The following is a 14,966-nucleotide window of genomic DNA, read 5'->3' on the forward strand; positions in this document are numbered from 1 at the left end:
CTTTCTATCTCTTTTCTCTCTCTTGCTTCCGCAATTATTCCCGTATTTTGGATTTCCCTACAAACTTCAACATAATATCAAATCCTCATCATATACCAACAATAAGATAAACTTGATCATGAACTTTTACAAAATAGGCAAAATCCATTTTCTTACAACTTGGGTTCATTTTTTGCAATAAAATTTAAAAATTATTGGTAATTGGAGGAAAACATTAATATGGCCATGTGCATAATTACATAAGGAGTAACATTTGCAATGAAAAAATAATAATTATTCAATGGGGAAAGTACCTTTTGCCCCCATGAACTACAATACATTGGTACTTTCCCCCCATGAACTACCAACTGTGATACCCGACCCCCATGAACTACCATTTTGTGCCAAAAACCCCCATTCCATCAATCAAAGGCCATTTCCGTTAGTCAAAGGCATTAACTCAGATAGTTTACCCGTCACTTTGCCCCTATAAATTATAATTCATTTTCACTTTTCCCCCATGAACTACAACGCATTGTCACTTTGACCGTCTGAATTAATGCCTTTGACAAACGGAAGGGGCCTTTGACTGACAAAATGAGGGTTTTGGGCACAAAATAGTAGTTCATGGGAGTCGGGTGTCATAGTTGGTAGTTCATGGGGGTAAAGTGAAAATGTGTTGTAGTTCATGGGGGCAAAAAAAACTTTCCCCAAATAGTTGTAACAATCCGATAGTTATAAAAGCCACCATCATGTTGCTTCATATTGGTCTATAATATTTGTGTTCTTTCTAACATGTGGATTGTTGACTCCTTGTGACATGTTAATGGTTGGCACTTGCGTACTAAGCATTACATAATGCTTCAACACAATGGATTAAGTTTCTCCAAATAAATTTTATTTAAATGAAGAGTTATGGAAGAATAGAAAATTTTGGCAAAAGTTAATGACTTTTAACTTGAGATATTTTTGGTTGAATAATGTATCTTGGCTTGGGTCGGAAGCTTCCCTAAGAGTTATATATAATTTAAAAGTAATATTTGGTGATAAATTTATGTACTCTCATAAGATTTGAATAGGCATTTACTAAAATAAGTGAAAAAGTGTAACAGCTAAGGAAAAATGTTAGTCACATATACACTATTGTTGGGTGGTCTTGGTCTCTCTCAACCCTAAAAGCTAACTCAAGAGGTGAGTCTTTCCCTCACACTTATAAATTAACCACCAGCTCCTTCCACAACCGATGTAGGATAACTCCCACAATCTCCCCCTCATACATCGAGCCCTAGGTCAGATTAGAGACAACATGTTCCTCCCATAGACTGTTGAGCCGAAACTTGTTGGTTTAACCTGGGCTCTGATACCAGTGTTGGGTGGTCTTGGGTCTTTCTCAACCCACAAAAGCTAGTTCAAGATGTGAGGCTTTTCCTTACACTTATAGAGTGACCATTAACCCCTTCCACAACCGACGTGGGATAACCCCAACAGTTATCAGTCCAAAAGAAATATTCAATTTGAAGCTTCCTATAATCACTTATAAACTGAAATCTAACCTAGTAAGTAACCAATTTGACATAACACCTATGAGTACCCTTATAATCCACTCTCTCTAAGTATGTTATTCATCTTACCAATGTGAGATTGGCGCATTACTGTAACACCCCCCATAATTGATCAATTAATATAACCAATTTAGAGTGTTAGTTGATTGATCAATTAATTAACGAAATATATTGGAGTAGTAAGAAAATTTTTCCTCATTTTTTATTTATTTCGTTAGTTGTATTATTTAATATTTTAAATTAATTTTTGCTTGACTCTATCTTTTAGTTTTCCCCCTATGAATTAAAATTCTCCCTCTGCTATTGCCTGAAGGTAATTACAAAATGCGTATTTATTATGGGGTGATATATATTAGAGTATATTTGAATGACCCTAAAGTTAGGGATTTGATTATGATTGATGAAGATTAGATAAGCCTAATTTCGGGATTTGATTATGATTTGATCACCCTAAATTAGGGAATTTGATTAAGATTACATTTATGTGTAAACTCTATAAATAGAGCATTCTGTATTGTAAACATATCATTCAATAAGAGCTTAATGTAGCCCTATGGGCTTTATCTGTGGATGTAGGTCATAGACCGAACCACGTTAAAATCTTTGTGTCTCATTTATTTTATTTTTGCAATTTATTTCTATTTTTATTTCATTATGAATTCTATCATGATATCAAAGCAAATGGCTAACGCCAGTATTTGATCCTGACATCCTATGATTCCATTCTCTTCCTTCCGCCGTCACACACACACCAAAAAAAAAAAAAATTGTTGTTGTTCCAATTCTTCTCGGGACAGATCTAGGTTTTCCTTTTGTGTCTTTTCTTTGGTTTTCCAAACAATGGTGTGCCTGTTGGAGATCAATTTTTCATCCAACCCACACCACACAATTTAAGCCCACGTTGATAATCTGGGGAGAGCATGATGAGGATTCCCATTGTCATTGGAACTCTTCAATGTCAAGACACCCGACGATTTCTACAAGCACTTGACATCCATTTTGGTAGATTTGATGGCTGCAGCAACCTCCATTGACCCCACATGTGGCCTATGCTCTTCAATTTTTCTGTTTTGTTTTTTGGTTGATGTAAAAAAAAAAAAAATCAAAAGAGGCTTTGTTCTCTCAGAATGGCTCTCTCAGTGAGTGATCGTTGGTGGGCTCCACTGTAGCACCTCCTCTCCTTTCATTCCGCAAGTTTCTTACCAGCCAGATCTCCATCGGCCCACTACTAGCTAGCCTTGCACCATGACGACCACGAGTCCACAACCTCCACCAGTGCCAACCCACCGTCTTGAACGCACCAACCGTCGTCGAACCACCCCATCTTGCTGGCGCCGCCACCGAAGTCGCCGGAGCCGTGATCCGTTTCATCTCACGCCATATCGTGTTTCAGGAGGTTTGTTTTGTGAAGAAGTGTGTTTGGCTACGGGTTTTGGTTTACCCTTATTTGAGTGTGCATATATCCTGTTCTAGGCTTAGGAATATGATTTCATGGTTTAGTTGTTATACCTGCTTGGTTATGGGATTAAGTAATCCTTATCGCAGTTTAATGTAATTTATAATAGAATTTTCATGAAAAAAAAAAAAAGAAAAGGAAAAAGAATCTCGGTAGAAGAAAAAAAAAATCAAAAGAAGCCAAGTTGCCCATCAAAATTCAAAAGAGGCCAAGATGCCTATCAAAAAAAAAAAAAAAAAAAATCAAAAAAGGCCAAGTTGCCCATCCATTAGCCCATAGTTGGCCTATTTTTGCTCGGCTATGTGGTATTGTTTAAAACCCAGGCCATTTCTGCCCATAGTTAGCTCTCACTTCAGCCTAAAGTTGGCTCTCCTTTTATTTGACTATGTGGTATTGTTTAAAACCCAAGCTCACTTTAGCCCATAGTTAGCTCTTATTTTAGCCCAAAGTTGGCTTTCTTTTTTGGCCCATAAATGGCCTTCTTTTGTATTGTTTTGCTATCTCAAGAAAAAAAAAAAAAAAAAAGTGTCAAACTCAAGGTTTCAGGATCTTCCACCTTGAGTTTGAGGGAGGATGTTAGAGTATATTTGAATGACCCTAAAGTTAGGGATTTGATTATGATTGATGAAGATTAGATAAGCCTAATTTAGGAATTTGATTATGATTTGATCACCCTAAATTAGGGGATTTGATTAAGATTACATTTAAGTGTAAGCTCTATTAATAGAGCATTCTGTATTGTAAACATATCATTCAATAAGAGCTTAATGTTGCCATATGGGCTTTATCTGTTGATGTAGGTCATAGACCGAACTACGTTAAAATCTTTGTCTCTCATTTATTTTATTTCTACAATTTATTTCTATTTCTATTTCATTATGAATTCTATCAATATATAATACCATTTTCATTAATGTTCATGATTTATAAATATAATACAATACGTGGCCTGTGGGGTCCCGGGAACTATTTTCTTATGTCTTGCTCTAAATAGTAACCTTTATATACAAATTTTACAAATAGTCACAATCAAACCCAACAAATAGCACTAAAAAAATAAACATAAAAAAAATCATCACATAGCCTTGATAATAATAAAAATCAACTTATGGGCAACAAAATGTTAGTGTTTTTGTGGTTTAAAAGAAAAAAATAAATTAAAATAAACTTTTCTAAGGTAAAGAAAATGTGAATTCTCGCAATTCTATAGGGAATCCACACTCCCTTAAGTATTTGGATTCCGTCCACTTAAGTGTAATCAAACAAAAATTCTAAAAGATTACACGATCCAAACACTCCATAAGTATTTATCTCCCAACAACTTACAACATATACTTTTAAAAGCCACTTCATGCTTCAACTACTTTTTACATAGTGAATTTGATGAAATTTTTTCAGCACTAAATCATGTGTATAGCAACAAAGATTTTTTTTTTTTTTTTTTTTTTTTGTGTGTGTGTTAGAGCAACAATATGTTTTGCTTTTTATCCTTTTCTTTTTCTTGTCAAACAGTCAATTATTTGCCCATGAATGTGATTCTCTCATGTATGTACTTCTTTATCCAAATTGATGCTGGTCCTTGTCATGATGTTTCTTCACCTCCTGCTTCATCTTCCACCCAATCATCTCTCATGGAAGACTGCTGATAGCATCAGAAAGCCACATACAGCATGAACACTGCAAAACAGTTTTCACTAGAATCTAGTAACACAAAGCCAAAACTTTGCTAATAGCTATGAAAATCCTGGATTGCTTAATGTTATATATAAACAAAGACAGAACTATGAAACCCTAGGGCCATGGCCCCGATTTTAAAATTTTCCTGTTTTCAGGCCTTAAAATTAAGCTTAACCTCAATCAAAATTAGGTTTAGCCCTCTTTCATGCTGGACCCCTTAAGGAATCATGGTTCCATCCTTGATTATAAAGATGTTCTCACCTTCCCAAATGCGTGCGACCGTTGAGGATAGGTTCAAAACGAGAAAAACAGTGGATACAGCCACGGCTTCCTTGTGAGAGCATGAGTCCGTCATGGAAGCGTCGAAGCCAATTTAGCTGCAATTGAAAACTAGCACATGTTAAATTCTCTATCTTTTTTCAAACAATTCCTTATTAAGCGAGACCCACCACATAGAATATTTAATTAAAATGGAAAATAATGACAGATACAATGCTCGAATTTAGGACTATGGTCAAACTGTCTCTTGGGATTTCATGTCCAAATTTCGAATTCGGACGAGAGAAGGATGCAGGCCCGGGTGTCCTGAAGAGGTAGACCCCGCATTGGCCGCCCCGGAGCACCTAGGCCTATACCCTCAAGAAAATCCTAGCTCTAGAAGAGGTAATTATAGCTTGGTGTACACAAAAAGCATAGTCAGCCAACTTTTGGGAGCTACATAAAATTGATAAACTTACCTATTGCAGTTAACTGTGCAAAGTATAAGGAACGGATTTTTGGTAAAGTGAAAACTCCCACAAAAACGAGTCAGTAAAAACTATAGAGTGAAAGACAATAACACCGACACTGTAATTTCAGCATAATCTCTCAATAAATAAAAACTCTCCCCAATTAAACCTAGATAGAATCCACGTACTCAAATGTGAACTTATTTACCGAAGCAGGAGTTTATCTACCCGAATATGTACGTGTTCGGGCAGCCGAACACTTATTCGGGTAGATGAACTTAAGTACAATAAAATTTTCTTTCTTTTTATACTTTTTAAACCTAAGCACGCCTTCAAAATTGGTTAAAAGAACAGGAAAAAAAAGGTGGGGGGGATAAAAACAGAGGAAAAAGAAACCCAAGTGAAGCTTACCTAATTTAACAACAATCCAAATGGTTATGCAGCTGTTAAAGTATACCAGCCAAACAAGCAGAACTATATGCGATCGAGAGCAAGCCACATTGTGCGATCGAGAGCTGTGACAGAGGGAATCGCAGATTTACAGAACCATATGCGCTCGAGTGCAAGCCACATTGTGCGATCCAGTGCTATGATAGAGGGAATTGCAGATTTACAGAACCGTATGAGCTCGAGCGCAAGCCGTGTGCAATTGAGCGCTTTGACAGAGAAAACCAGTGGCGATGCAAATTTACAAAACCAATATGGAAAGCCTTTGACGTATTTGACAAAGAAAGAAATCTTGAGAATCATGAGACCTTTGCTAAGAATATTACAAGGATTCTCTCATGACCATACAACTCATAATCAAGTCAATTCAAGAAGGAAAGATTCACTAGCCTCTCAAGACTTGAGCAGCAAGCAATCACTTAGTGGAGAAGATCTTTTATGATTTTGTGATGTAACGTTCTCTGTATTAGGTTAACGTTGTGTGTATATAAACACCTTACCTCTATACTTGTAAATTACTACTTTGATTAATAAACCTCTCAAAGTTTTTCATGGTATCAAAGCCTACCACGGGACAAATGGGGGCTCACACTACTTAACCCGTGACAAGGTCCAGAAAAAATACCAGCCTGCACGTGAGGGAGGGTGTTGAGAAATAGTCTCACATTGCCTGTAAACAAGATCTTGGGCATGTTTATAAGTAATGGGAAACCCTCTCTTATTGAACCGGTTTTACGAGATGAGTTATACCCATGAATTTCTTCCTAGCCAAAACAAAGAGAAGTACTGCTAGCTGCCATTGTCATAAATTTCACTATTTGTCATCTTTTTATATTCACAATAAAGGCTCTTTTAGCTTCATTCACGTCCACATAAAAAGTAAAAAAATTATAAAATTATAAAAAATTAAAAATTAAAAAAAAAAAAAAAAAAAAAAGGAAAATTACCTTCATTGTAGCAGAAGGATCTCCAGAAAAAAGGGCTCTGAGTTTTAGCAGCAACTTATTAACGTAAGGAAGAAACAATCTCAGTAACCAAATAGCTTCTTGTTCCCCTGGCACATACCTTGAATCATCTATATTTACAACTCCCCTAATTCAATCATTCAAAAAAAAAAAAGAAAAAAAAGAAAGACCAAATTGGTAATATCTTTTTCTGTTAATTAAGAAGTGTTTGAGGAATTACCTGCAAATGAGGGTCTTATAGATGAAAATGGCAGCAAGATAAAAAAGACCCAGGTAGGAAATCACAAAAACAAAGCTGCTGATACAATAATTAAACAAAGATTTGAGTTCTGGGCTCTATTCTGAACCAGAGGAATTGTAAATCAAAGGCTACCTAAAATTTTCTTGACAATGGATTTTCTAACCTCAAATTTATATCCTTTGTATAGGAAGATGAGAGTATTACAAATGATCCAATTAGCAAGACAAGTGCCGATCTTGGGACTTCTTTCCACATTACTAAGTCCACTGCAAAATCAAACACACACACAGAGAGATCAAGAAAACAAAATGAATCATAAAATTGCAAGAACTTTCCTTTAAGAATTTGCAATTGTACTATATTTCTAAAATCAAACTTACCAAAACTTTGCAATTTGCTATGGGTTTTTGGAAAAGTTTGGAACTCATAAGAACCTACATCATAAAATCTTCAAACTCAAACCAAATTCAATAGATTCACAAAGTGAATTGAAAATGCAGATAAATTAAAGACACTAACTTCAAGTGGGTTTTGAGAGATTCTGGTGTCTTGGAGTAGGTTTTGATAAATTCTGGTACAATTTTCAACTAGAGGGGGTTGTTTCACAATGGCCATCGGTTTCCTATGAAGTTGATGATGATGGAGCTTTTTATCTGCACTGACAATCTTCTTCTCTTCACTGACAATTTTCTTCTCTTCATTGACAATTTTCTTGGGCTCTGGGACATTGATCTTCTCTTCATCCTTTATCCTCTCCATCAGTAACATCAAGTCCTTTTGTGAAGATGTCGGCTAGTTGGTTCTGAGAAGACACGTGCAAAGTTCTGATCAAACAAGGTTGGATTTTTTCACGAATTTAGTGCCAGTCAATCTCAATGTGCTTAGTTCTCTCATGAAAAAGAAGATTGGCTGCTATATGTAAAGCAGACTTACTATCATAGAACAACAAGCCAGCCTTCGGATCAGGTATATGAAATCATGAAGAAAAGAGACAAGCCAGGTTAATTCACAAGAAGTAGAAGCCATGGCCCTATATTCTGCCTAAGCAGAAGATCTGGAGATGGTGTGTTGTTCGTTGGACTTCCAAGAGATTAATGAATTATCAAGAAACACACAAAAACCAGTAATGGACCTTCGAGTATCAACACAACCTCCCCAATCTGAATCTGAAAAAGCTTTCAAACAAAAATCTGATTGTGCAGAAAACAAAAGCCCTTAAGCAGGAGAGTTCTTGACATATCTCAAGACTCTAGTCTTGAGATAATAGGCCCTTATCCATGAACTGACTCAAGACTTGAACATAATAAGCTAGGTTAGGCCGAGTTATAGTGAGATAAAGTAACCTGCCAACTAACCTCATGTAACTAGTAAATTCTGGAAGAAGATCACCAACATCTTTGGAGAGCTTAAGATTCTGTTCCATGGGAAAAGAGACAGGTTTAGAAGCTAAGAGGCCTAAATCTTCAAGAACTTCTAGGGCATATTTTCTTTGATAAACATAAATGCCTTTTGTGCTCCTAGCAATTTCAAGTCCTAAAAAATACTTCAAAGGTCCTAAATCTTTCAACCGAAACTTATCTTTAAGTAAAATGATAAACTCAGAAACTGCCTTAGAATCATTGCTTGCCATGGCCATATCATCAACATAGATTAAGAGAGCAATGTAAGAAGTACCTTTGAGTCTTGTAAACAAGGAGTGGTCAGCTTTAGATTGTATAAGACCAAGATCAATCAAAGCAGTAGAGAACTTAGAAAACCAATTCCTAGAGGCCTTCTTAAGACCATACAAGGACTTTGTCAACTTACAAACCTTTGTCTCCCCCTTGACAGCAAAACCAGGAGGCATGGTCATGTATACTTCTTCATCTAAGTCTCCAAGCAAGAAGGCATTATTAAAATCCAACTGATGAAGCAACCAACTCTTAGCTGCAGCAAGAACTAAGAAAACCCTAACAACTGTCATCTTGGCCATGGGTGAGAAGGTTTCATGATAATCTAAACCCTCACACTGGGTGTACCCTTTTTCTACCAACCGAGCCTTGTACCTCTCAATGCTGCCATCAGACTTATGTTTCACTTTATAGACCAACTTACACCCTATAGGATGTTTGGTAGGTGGTAGAATAGTAACAATCCATGTATGATTTGCTTCAAGTGTAGTAATTTTAGCCTGCATAGCTGCATGCCAATTGGCATCCTTTACAACTTGGTGATAGAATTTAGGTTCAATTTGAGAAGAGATAGAAAAACAGAAAGATCTGTGAGATGGTGACAAATTATGGTAAGAAACAAATGATGACAGTGGATAAGGCTTACTTGACTTTGGATTCATTAAAGTAGATTGAAGTGGAGAAGTGGAAGCCAACTTGCAATGAAAATCCTGCAAGTAACTAGGTTTGAATTTGACCCTAATGGACTTTCTAAGAGGTAGACAAGATACATGAATAGAATGATTATGGTCAGAAATAGGAGTGGGAGAATCTATTGCTGCAGAAGCATCAGCAACTGGTGAGAATTGGGGAACATATGCAAGAATTTCAGAAACAGAAGGTTCTGTAGTAGGTGAAGAAACAGAAAGTTCTAGAATAGGTGAAGGATGAGAAATTGAATCAGAAACATCTTCAAATGAATTAGGTTCTAAAATATCAAATGAAGGAATTGAATTAGGTATGACTGGTTATGAAAAAGATGATGGAAAAACATCTTCTAAAAAATCAGGAACAGCAATAGGAATGGATGGGGAAACATTTTCATACAATTGGGTTGATATATGATTGAAATGAGAAGCATAGGGAAAGATGGTTTCATGAAAAATGGCATGTCTAGAAATGATGATAAAATGAGTATGAAGATTATAAAACTTGTATTCTTTCATGCCATAAGGATATCCAATGAATATGGAAGGAATAGCCCTACGATCAAACTTAGTTCTATTTCTAGACAAAGTTGATACATATGCTAAACAACCAAAAACCTTAAGATGAGAATAAGAAGGCATAACAGAATATAGTAACTCATGTGGAGATTTGTTTGAAAGAAGAGGTGGGGAAATTCTATTTATAAAATGAGTTGTAGTAAGAATGCAATCTCCCCAGAATTTCAAAGGAAGGTGTGACTGAAACCGAAGAAACCTTGCAACATTTAACAAGTGTAGATGTTTCCTTTCAACTATTGCATTTTGTTGCGGAGTTTCAACACAACTAAGCTGATGAATAGTGCTTTGAGCAAAAAAGAAATCATCCATTTTGAATTCAAGTCCATTATCAGACCTTAGGCATTTGACTTTTGATTTGAACTTAGTTTGAACGAGATTAAAAAATGCTTGGATTAAAGATTTGGTTTATGATATATGTTGCATCAAATGCACCCAAGTGAAACGAGTAAAATCATCTACAATGGTAAAAAAGTAAACAGATTCATTGATAGACTTAGTATCCAAAGACCCCTAGATATCACAATGAACTAAATAAAATGGAAACTTTGAAACTGAAGTGCTAACAAGAAAAGAGAGTTTGTGCTGTTTTGTGATGAGTGCTAAAATATACATATTTCAGCCCCTTAATTTACGTATGTTAATCTCTCAGTCATGCTATTTTATGTTGTTTTACTTCCTTTTTGTTTTTTTGTTAGTTTTTAGGTGTTTGAAGGAAAATGAAGTTTTTTTTGAAGTTTCAGGCATAAAATACAAAATTGGAAAAAAGCTGGAAGTTTTGGATCAAGCACAAGCATCCAGGCGCAGTGTGATCAAGCGCACTACACCTATGCTCGAGCGCATCAACGCTCAAGCACTAGAACCAGGAGTGAGCGCAGGAGTGCGTCCGCGACCACAAGAAGCTGGCTCGAGCGCACATGTAGAGGGATCGAGCACAGGTTTGCGCTCGAGCGCAACACCCTGGGATCAAGCGCACTCACGCAGCCAGACTTCTTTTCCACATTAAATTAGGTTTTCCAAATCCTAGTTGGACTAGGACTTAAACCTCCGACTTTACTAGGGTTTCTAGGGCTTTTAAGGTTTTTCTAAACCTATAAATAGACCTCTAAGCCTATAGGAAAGATACACAATTCTGGAGAGAGGAATATGAGCCTACTTCAAGAAGAGTTTTCCGGTTTCTTCTTTCCCTTTTCTTTTTAGTTTTAGTTTCATTATGTGTAACTAAACTTCTTGTTAGGGCTACATTGAAGCCCTAATCATGTCTTTTTAAGTTTCAATATAAGTGCCTTTGTTTCAATCATGTTGTGTTTTATTTTAATTGATTAAGTCTATGTAATTGAATTCCTCATGTGAATGTGCCTGATCATCATATGCATCTGCTTGGATCTGTTATTTAAGTCAATTTGAATGAACGATTCTTGGCTTAATAAAGTGACAAAAGAATCTCATCACGGGTTCTTGGGATAATCAACAGGAAAAATCAGGAGTAGATACCATGACCTATGCTTCATTTGTATGTCAATCTCCATACATTTATGCTTCCCCAAAGAACAACTTAGTAGATACCATGCTAAATCCTTTGGTGAAGAAAAGAATTAGAGTAGATACCATGCCTAATTCATTGCTTAGGGAGATCAATAACTTAAGGAGTTGATACCATGCCCTTAGGTTGGCAAGCATTAAATATACCGGTATGATTGTGACATTGGCAAATTGTTATCTTATTTAGTCTGATTAGTGGTGGATATCAAAACCCTAACCTTTTTATTATCTTTATCTCTTTCAACACATCAATTTCGTGACAATTCTGATTTAGTAGTGATTTTTGACTTTATAATATTTGTTTTTTTGTTTATTTTACTTCAAAAAAAAAAAATGGTTAATGTTTTATGTGGGATATTTGCATGCTAAAGAGTGAGAGTGAAGTATGGATTTTCTGTGTGATGATTTTAATAATTTTTTTCTACAACATGTTTCTCCTAGTTGTAGGACACCCGCTCCTACTAACTACCCTCACATGTTCAACCCACGTGAACCATGTTCATATTGTTTCAATCCTTATCATCATATTAGCAATTGTCTAGCATTTAGACAATTTTCTAATTCTTCTTGTGAACAAATGAACACCAATTTCTCCAGCCCGGGGTTTGAATCAAATTCTAATTTTTATAACCCAGAATGGAGCAACCATCCTAATTTCTCGTGGCAAGCTCAGGCTACAGGAAATCATGCTCTCCAATTTCATGAACTGCACCATCCTGAATATCCGCAGTTTGATAACCAATCTCCCCACCCTTCATCCTACAGTTATCCTCCACAAGAATTATCCTTGGAAGACACGTTTAAAGCATTCATGCAAGAGATGAATAAAACAAACTTGCTCAATAGCCAAACCTTGCAAGAGCTTAAGAATTCCACCATGGTCAATAGTCAAACCTTGCAAGAGCTTAAGAATTTAGCTATGGCCAACACTCAAGCAATTGCAAAGTTGGAAGGACAGATCGGTCATCTAGTTGCTGAACTCAACAGAATAGAGGAAAAAGAGCTTCAACGTCAATTGATGGCTAAAAGGAACTACATGATTGATGAAGATGATTCTAGTAATTCTTATCAGGAGCATATCCAAGCCACCGCCACACTTAGAAGTGAGGAAATTGCGAATAACAGTGAGGAGGAAGAGAAAGAGAAGCAAGTTGAGTGCACACAGCAAGTTAAGCCCCCAACAGATCTTAATCTATCTAGTTACAAGGAAGTGAGTACTGAAGCTCATGTCTGCATTACTGTCCCTCTTGAGACACAACATGAACCCAAAGCTTCAGTTCTTCAATGTCTCAAAGAGCCATCTTATGCCAAAATTCTCAAGGATTTATGCAAACAAGTACGCAAAGCAAGGAACCATCGTCCTAAGAAGATCATTCGAAGCAAGCAAGTTGGCTACCTAAGATGGCAAAACATCCTTCCACAGTGTTATGATGTTTTAAAGAAAAACGGGTGGAAGGGTTTGGTTGGGCATCCGAATGATCGGGGAAAGTACGGTAATTTTTCTCTTTTATTTTCCGCACTTCACTTCTAACTTCTTTTTCCTTTTTCATTTTATCTTTGTTTATAACAGCAATTAATCTTTTGATGTTTGTTTCTGTGAGAAAATATTGTTGTTAGTTTTGTTGACAAGTGTTCTGGTGTTTAAGTTTGGGGGACGCCCTGGCCTTTTTACACCCAGATGTTTCCATACTTCTGGTAATGTGTTTCTACTACACATTGAGGACAATGTGTAATTCAAGTTTGGGAGTATGGAAAGACACACTGTCTGTTGGTTTGTTTTTATTTGTTTATTTTTATCTGTCTATGTGTTCTAAAAAAAATAAAAAAATTGTACTATGTTGTTGTCAAGTTTGAGTTAAACTGTAACTGTGGATTGCATTTAATTGGCTTGCTTAAAGTTTGGAACACATCATCATGTCCTTAGGAATCTGAGTCCTTTGACTTATTTTTGGGCAAAAGAGACTTCACCTGTTTTTTAGTAGAATTATCATGAGCACATTAGCATATAGTCTATGAGGTATGAAATTTGAACTGAATAATGTTTATCTTGAGATTTATCGGATGACTTATTGATGAATAACCTTGGCTTGTAAAAAAAACAAGAAAAAATCATTTTGCGTTTTTCACTGAGTGATCGAACCTTTTGTGTAACATCTCCAACCCGTTAAGGCTGAGTTTGTCACTTTTCTTCTTTTACAACAAACATTTTTGCAAAGATCTATAAGGTCTATCAGAGTACTTAATTTTAAAGGATACTATCAATGTATAAAACATTCTTCAAGAGATTTTATTACAAGCGAAATTAGAAAACATTAAACTTTAGTTGCGGAATATCATATTATTACAATAACTGATATGAAAAGACTTAAAAGTTAATAATTATTCCCACCCCCATTCCGGCCTCCTATTCCAACGTCCTTTCTACCTAAAAACAAGAAATAAAACTGAATGAGCCCAAAGGGGGCCTAGCAAGTAAAATCCACAATCATAAATAGTTTTACTCCTTGTTCTCAGTTTTAAAAATCGTTTTCACAAATAAATATATATTTAGCCATAATAATACATGTATGTACGGTTGTATCTCTCGTAGCATATACATACTATTACTTCTAGTAATAAATCATCGTCATAAATTATCTTTATAAATCATCATTGTAAATCATCATAGTATATCATTGTTGAAATTATATTATCATTTTTTCATATTAGGGCCAATGTACAATGTTACCCCTATGTACGAGGGTTGCGGGTCCTGTGACCATGGCACTGAACTGAGGCCTCAGCCATACCCGACCGTCAATTAACTCTTTCTCTTGGTGCACTCAACGGTCTATTGATGGAATACCACCTTCTGGCATAGCCTCCTTCAGTGGTTTCGCCTCCATCCGAGTATCGATACCGAACTCTCATCTTTACTTATCTTGAGGCCAAAAATACTCTCCTCCATACACGTGCCCTCATTTCATAAACATTTAACTCATTTCTTGTACTTTTCTTTGTACTTCTTTTGATGCATCTTAGGGCAACATGTAGGAGGGTTTATCATCATTCATCTTTCTTATAGTCATCATCATTTCTCAACTTTCTTTTCTCAAAAATGGAAACTTTTCCAAATATAAACTTGTGTACTTAGAAAGCATTTAAAGAAATAGAAACTTTCTAAATAATTCTTTTAGAAATCCTTCATGCATGCAACATATCTCCATGACAGGTAAATAAAATAATCATTTACAGTTTGATACAAGAATGAATAAATAACATGACATGAAGTAATTTTAGAAGGGGTAGTGAATTTACTTACTTCTAGACTGAAGCTAAAAGTGGTCTGAAGGATCTAGTTGCTCCAATCTGACTAACACCACTAGTATATCTTTTGAAACTAATTTCTCTAGTCCGTTCTCTCTCGTGTTCTTTCTTTCTTGCAACGCTTTGTCTCG

The 14,966-nt window shown here is 35.9% G+C and overlaps 1 pseudogene; it reads right to left on the bottom strand.

Annotated features, from left to right (window-relative positions):
- Positions 1-4,579: 4,579 nt before the first annotated feature.
- On the bottom strand, positions 4,580-7,814 carry LOC132185288 (reticulon-like protein B21; annotated as a pseudogene).
- Positions 7,815-14,966: the final 7,152 nt, after the last annotated feature.

Source organism: Corylus avellana, chromosome ca6 (assembly GCF_901000735.1).
Source record: "Corylus avellana chromosome ca6, CavTom2PMs-1.0".
NCBI classification, from domain to species: domain Eukaryota; kingdom Viridiplantae; phylum Streptophyta; class Magnoliopsida; order Fagales; family Betulaceae; genus Corylus; species Corylus avellana.